Source organism: Gadus morhua, chromosome 4, assembly GCF_902167405.1.
Source record: "Gadus morhua chromosome 4, gadMor3.0, whole genome shotgun sequence".
Lineage (NCBI taxonomy): Eukaryota > Metazoa > Chordata > Actinopteri > Gadiformes > Gadidae > Gadus > Gadus morhua.
The window spans coordinates 672,913-680,544 of NC_044051.1; positions in this window are offsets into that span (position 1 = coordinate 672,913).

The following is a 7,632-nucleotide window of genomic DNA, read 5'->3' on the forward strand; positions in this document are numbered from 1 at the left end:
ACACAGAAATCAACTACATTCGTCCCAGTGTTTGTGACATGTGAAATTAATAAAAAAAATACGCTTTCTGTCTCCGGTAACGCAGTCGTTCGCGACGCCTTTCTTCTTCATCGTTTCTTCTATTTGTCTCTAACTCTTGCTCCAATCTTTCATCGATCGATGCGGGTGTTGTGGATGCAACGGAATATATGATGAATCGCTGCAGCAACATTTAAGATGATCGTGATGAGTTTTGCCCGTTCTGCCTCCGTGCTGTCTGCGGTCAACCCAAAACAGAGAGAGTGACAGCGATCCTTCTTATCCCGCCTCTGGATAATATAGTCCCTACGTCATATCCCAACCCCTGCAAGCCCACCCCCCTAAACCATCAGTAGATTCTACTGATGTCTGAGCGACAACGATGTCCGCATATCGGGCATCAAGTGTGAATAAGTGGGAATGACCCTCACGGTCGAACCTCGTGACGACAAATGCGGAGAAAAGACGGAGGACATGTGTTAAAACGGCTAATAACTTCAGTTTCAGCCTCTCCATATATTTCCATTTCAATAATCTGAGAAAGATTATTGAATATTTTGATTATTGTTTTTCAGAAGGAGGCAGGAGAGAGCAGACTCCCCTGGACCCAGCTGTGTCTCCATGAAGAGTGACTGGTCTATGGGTCTACCTCCTGAGGTTAAAGATGGACGGCCCTCCAGAGAGGAGAGGTAGGGGTTTCAAACAGACGATGAAAGAGACAAGTTGGTTGTTATCAGACTCAACTGATAGTGATGTTTACAAGTCAGCGGAAATAAAATTGTGTGTGTGTGTGTGTGTGTGTGTGTGTGTGTGTATGTGTGTGTTTGTGTGTGTGCGTGTGTGTGATGGACGTGTGTGCATGCGCGTCCATCATGCCGTCCATGCTGAGATGGGAGTAGTGAGAATTCCACCAAATGACCCTAAAGATCGCACACCCGTCGTAATTGCCGCCGTTAATGCAAACAGACGCATATTGCTTCAGAAAACGATCTTGATAATATGTTTACAATCGACCATCAAAACAGAGCACAAACAAGCCTTATCAAGGATAGGATACACTGCTGTCAATCAGACATCAGCAGCATCAGAGTCATTGGAGGGGACTCAAACTCCAAGGAGAGCTAGCCTGTCTCCCTAGGGCAGACCACTCCATAGTAATAGTAAAAGTACCCATCATACAATAAACTACAATACATGAGTTCACGGCTGACCGCAGTCGAGGAGCACAGGGGAGACGTTCCCTCCAGGGCCGATGTTCTCTCGGGGGGAACACCCTTCACTTTGACCGGCAGTGGGTCTGCTTAGAGGTCGGAATATGGTCTGAATGAAGCGGCCACCGATTCTTCACAGGCTGGGTACTTTATTCTTAGTTTCACTAACTTCACAGTACACGTTTGCAAAGACACATCCAGACTCGTTCATTACTTCACTAGACTGACACACGCTACCGCTCGCACTCCTCGCTCGTCCACTCACACACACATACTGCCAACAGTTAGCTGAACATCCCGGCTTTCCATTCCCTGTTTTCTAAATTAAACACAGAAATCAACTACATTCGTCCCAGTGTTTATTACATGTGAAATGAAGCAAAAAAATACGCTTTCTTTCTCCTGTAACGCAGTCGTTCGCGACGCCTTTCTTCTTCATCGTTTCTTCTATTTGTCACTAACTCATGCTCCAATCTTTCATCGATCGATGCGGGTGTTGTGGATGCAACGGAATATATGATGCATCGCTGCAGCAACATTTAAGATGATCGCGATGAGTTTTGCCCGTTCTGCCTCCGTGCTGTCTGCGGTCAAACCAAAACAGAGAGAGAGTGACAGCGGCCCTTCTTATCCCGCCTCTGGATAATATAGTCCCTACGTCATATCCCAACCCTTGCAAGCCCGCCCCCCTAAACCATCCGTAGATTCTAATGATGTCTGAGCGACAACGATGTCCGCATATCGGGCATCAAGTGTGAATAAGTGGGAATGACCCTCACGGTCGAACCTCCTGATGTACAAATGCGGAGAAAAGACGGAGGACATGTGTGAAAACGGCTAATAACTTCATTTTCAGACAGTCCATATATTTCCATTTCAATAATCTGAGAAAGATTATTGAATCTTTTGATTATTGTTGTCAGAAGGAGGCAGGAGAGAGCAGACTCCCCTGGACCCAGCTGTGTCTCCATGAAGAGTGACTGGTCTATGGGTCTACCACCTGAGCTTAAAGATGGACGGCCCTCCAGAGAGAAGAGGTAGGAGTTTCAAACAGACGATAAAAGAGACAAGTTGGTTGTTATCAGACTCTACTGATAGTGATGTTAACAAGTCAGGGGTCATAACAGTGTGTGTGTGTGTGTGTGTGTGTGTGTGTGTGTGTGTGTGTGTGTGTGTGTGTGTGTGTGTGTGTGTGTGTGTGTGTGTGTGTGTGTGTGTGTGTGTGTGTGTGTGTGTGTGTGTGTGTGTTGGACGTGTGTGCATGGTGTGATGGGAGCAGTGAGAATTCCACCAAATGACCCTAAAGATCGCACACCTGTCGTAATTGCCGCCGTTAATGCAAACAGACGCATATTGCTTCAGAAAACGATCTTGATAATATGTTTCCAATCGACCATCAAAACAGAGCACAAACAAGCCTTATGAAGGATAGGATACACTGCTGTCAATCAAACATCGGCAGTGTCAGAGTCATTGGAGGGGACTCAAACTCCAAGGAGAGCTAGCCTGTCTCCCTTGTGCAGACCACTCCATAGTAATAGTAAAAGTACACATCATACAATAAACTACAATACATGAGTTCACGGCTGACCGCAGTGGAGGAGCACAGGGGAGACGTTCCCTCCAGGGCCGATGTTCTCTCGGGGGGAACACCCTTCACTTTGACCGGCAGTGGGTCTGCTTAGAGGTCGAAATATGGTCGGAATGAAGCGGCCACCGATTCTTGACAGGCTGGGTACTTTATTCTTAGTTTCACTAACTTTACAGTACACGTTTGCACACAACCAGACTCGTTCATTACTTCACTAGACTCACACACGCTACCGCTCGCACTCCTCGCTCGTCCACTCACACACACATACTGCCAACAGTGAGCTGAACATCCCGGCTCTCCATTCCCTGTTTTCTAAATTAAACACAGAAATCAACTACATTCGTCCCAGTGTTTGTGACATGTGAAATTAATTAAAAAAATACGCTTTCTGTCTCCGGTAACGCAGTCGTTCGCGACGCCTTTCTTCTTCATTGTTTCTTCTATTTGTCACTAACTCATGCTCCAATCTTTCATTGATCGATGCGGGTGTTGTGGATGCAACGGAATATATGATGAATCGCTGCAGCAACATTTCAGATGATCGTGATGAGTTTTGCCCGTTCTGCCTCCGTGCTGTCTGCGGTCAACCCAAAACAGAGAGAGTGACAGCGATCCTTCTTATCCCGCCTCTGGATAATATAGTCCCTACGTCATATCCCAACCCCTGCAAGCCCACCCCCCTAAACCATCAGTAGATTCTACTGATGTCTGAGCGACAACGATGTCCGCATATCGGGCATCAAGTGTGAATAAGTGGGAATGACCCTCCCGGTCGAACCTCGTGACGACAAATGCGGAGAAAAGACGGAGGACATGTGTTAAAACGGCTAATAACTTCATTTTCAGCCTCTCCATATATTTCCATTTCAAAAATCTGAGAAAGATTATTGAATATTTTGATTATTGTTTTTCAGAAGGAGGCAGGAGAGAGCAGACTCCCCTGGACCCAGCTGTGTCTCCATGAAGAGTGACTGGTCTATGGGTCTACCTCCTGAGCTTAAAGATGGACCGCCCGCCAGAGAGGAGAGGTAGGGGTTTCAAACAGACGATAAAAGAGACAAGTTGGTTGTTATCAGACTCAACTGATAGTGATGTTAACAAGTCAGGGGAAATAAAATTGTGTATGTGTGTGTGTGTGTGTGTGTGTGTGTATGTGTGTGTGTGTGTGTGTGCGTGTGTGTGATGGACGTGTGTGCATGCGCGTCCATCATGCCGTCCATGCTGAGATGGGAGTAGTGAGAATTCCACCAAATGACCCTAAAGATCGCACACCCGTCGTAATTGCCGCCGTTAATGCAAACAGACGCATATTGCTTCAGAAAACGATCTTGATAATATGTTTACAATCGACCATCAAAACAGAGCACAAACAAGCCTTATCAAGGATAGGATACACTGCTGTCAATCAAACATCAGCAGCGTCAGAGTCATTGGAGGGGACTCAAACTCCAAGGAGAGCTAGCCTGTCTCCCTAGGGCAGACCACTCCATAGTAATAGTAAAAGTACACGTCATACAATAAACTACAATACATGAGTTCACGGCTGACCGCAGTCGAGGAGCACAGGGGAGACGTTCCCTCCAGGGCTGATGTTCTCTCGGGGGGAACACCCTTCACTTTGACCGGCAGTGGGTCTGCTTAGAGGTCGGAATATGGTCGGCATGAAGCGGCCACCGATTCTTCACAGGCTGGGTACTTTATTCTTAGTTTCACTAACTTCACAGTACACGTTTGCAAAGACACATCCAGACTCGTTCATTACTTCACTAGACTGACACTCGCTACCGCTCGCACTCCTCGCTCGTCCACTCACACACACAGACTGCCAACAGTTAGCTGAACATCCCGGCTTTCCATTCCCTGTTTTCTAAATTAAACACAGAAATCAACTACATTCGTCCCAGTGTTTGTGACATGTGAAATGAAGCAAAAAAATACGCTTTCTTTCTCCTGTGACGCAGTAGTTCGCGACACCTTTCTTCTTCGTCGTTTCTTCTATTTGTCACTAACTCATGCTCCAATCTTTCATCGATCGATGCGGGTGTTGTGGATGCAACGGAATATATGATGCATCGCTGCAGCAACATTTAAGATGATCGCGATGAGTTTTGCCCGTTCTGCCTCCGTGCTGTCTGCGGTCAAACCAAAACAGAGAGAGATTGACAGCGGCCCTTCTTATCCCGCCTCTGGATAATATAGTCCCTACGTCATATCCCAACCCTTGCAAGCCCACCCCACTAAACCAGCCGGAGATTCTACTGATGTCTGAGCGACAACGATGTCCGCATATCAGCATCAAGTGTGAATAAGTGGGAATGACCCTCACGGTCGAACCACGTGACGACAAATGCGGAGAAAAGACGGAGGACATGTGTTAAAACGGCTAATGACTTCATTTTCAGCCTCTCCATATATTTCCATTTCAATAATCTGAGAAAGATTATTGAATATTTTGATTATTGTTTTTCAGAAGGAGGCAGGAGAGAGCAGACTCCCCTGGACCCAGCTGTGTCTCCATGAAGAGTGACTGGTCTATGGGTCTACCTCCTGAGTTTAAAGATGGACGGCCCCCCAGAGAGGAGAGGTAGGGGTTTCAAACAGATGATAAAAGAGACAAGTTGGTTGTTACCAGACTCTACTGATAGTGATGTTTACAAGTCAGGGGAAATAAGTGTGTGAGTGTGTGTGTGTGTGTGTGTGTGTGTGTGTGTGTGTGATGGACGTGGGTGCATGCGCGTCCATCATGCCGTCCATGCTGTGATGGGAGTAGTGAGAATTCCACCAAATGACACAGAGCACAAACAAGCCTTATCAAGGATAGGATACACTGCTGTCAATCAAACATCGGCAGTGTCAGAGTCATTGGAGGGGACTCAAACTCCAAAGAAAGCTAGCCTGTCTCCCTTGTGCAGACCACTCCATAGTAATAGTAAAAGTACACATCATACAATAAATTACAATACGTGAGTTCACAGCTGACCGCAGTCGAGGAGCACAGGGGAGACGTTCCCTCCAGGGCCGATGTTCTCTCGGGGGGAACACCCTTCACTTTGACCGGCAGTGGGTCTGCTTAGAGGTCGGAATATGGTCGGAATGAAGCGGCCACCGATTCATGACAGGCTGGGTACTTTATTCTTAGTTTCACTAACTTCACAGTACACGTTTGCACACAACCAGACTGGTTCATTACGTCACTAGACTCACACACGCTACCGCTCGCACTCCTCGCTCGTCCACTCACACACACATACTGCCAACAGTTAGCTGAACATTCCGGCTTTCCATTCCCTGTTTTCTAAATTAAACACAGAAATCAACTACATTCGTCCCAGTGTTTATTACATGTGAAATGAAGCAAAAAAATACGCTTTCTTTCTCCTGTAACGCAGTCGTTCGCGACACCTTTCTTCTTTGTCGTTTCTTCTATTTGTCACTAACTCATGCTCCAATCTTTCATCGATCGATGCGGGTGTTGTGGATGCAACGGAGTATATGATGCATCGCTGCAGCAACATTTAAGATGATCGCGATGGGTTTTGCCCGTTCTGCCTCCGTGCTGTCTGCGGTCAAACCAAAACAGAGAGAGTGACAGCGGCCCTTCTTATCCCGCCTCTGGATAATATAGTCCCTACGTCATATCCCAACCCCTGCAAGCCCACCCCCCTAAACCAGCCGGAGATTCTACTGATGTTTGAGCGACAACGATGTCCGCATATCGGGCATCAAGTATGAATAAGTGTGAATGACCCTCACGGTCGAACCTCCTGATGTAAAAATGCGGAGAAAAGACAGAGGAAATGTTTAAAAACGGCTAATAACTTCATTTTCAGACAGTCCATATATTTCCATTTCAATAATCTGAGAAAGATTATTGAATATTTTGATTATTGTTTTTCAGAAGGAGGCAGGAGAGAGCAGACTCCCCTGGACCCAGCTGTGTCTCCATGAAGAGTGACTGGTCTATGGGTCTACCTCCTGAGCTTAAAGATGGACCGCCCGCCAGAGAGGAGAGGTAGGGGTTTCAAACAGACGATAAAAGAGACAAGTTGGTTGTTACCAGACGCTACTGATAGTGATGTTTACAAGTCAGGGGAAATAAGTGTGTGTGTGTGTGTGTGGGTGTGGGTGTGTGTGTGTGTGCGTGTGTGTGTGTGTGTCCTCCACAGACACCAGGAGAGGTCAAAGGTCACCAGTGCTCAGTCTGTACAGCAGCATCTACCAGAGCTGGAGACGAACCAGGAGGAACTGGCTAACACACTGGGGGACTGTAAGAGACTCTTACTTTGAAGACAGAGGAGACTATTATTTTGAAGGGCAAAAGAGATCTTATCTTGAAGAAAGAGAAGAAATTATATTTTTAAGGAGCAGCATCTTTCCTCTTTGGGGTTAATTGGTGTAGGGTTAAGGGGTATCAGGTAAATGGTTTCGTCCATATATGTAGGGTTATGGTGGGGGTATCAGGTTTAATTGTTTGATCCAGATATGTAGGGTTATTGTGGGTCCATCAGGTTAATTGGTTTGATCCAGATATTTAGGGTTATTGTGGGGTATCAGGTTAGATGGTGCGACCCGCATATGTAGGGTCATTGTGGGTCTATCAGGTTAAATAATATTCATCACTATAATGCAGACCAACAGCAGAATAACTCATTGGAAGTGATGCAACCCTGTTTTGTTGTATCGGCATAGCAAATCACTTTACACTGATTCACTGTCGTTATAACTATCAGTGGCGGTTGGTCAATAGGGGGCGCTAGGGTGCCGCCCCTCCGTGAAATATTCATTTGAATATATCTGCTAACTATGAAT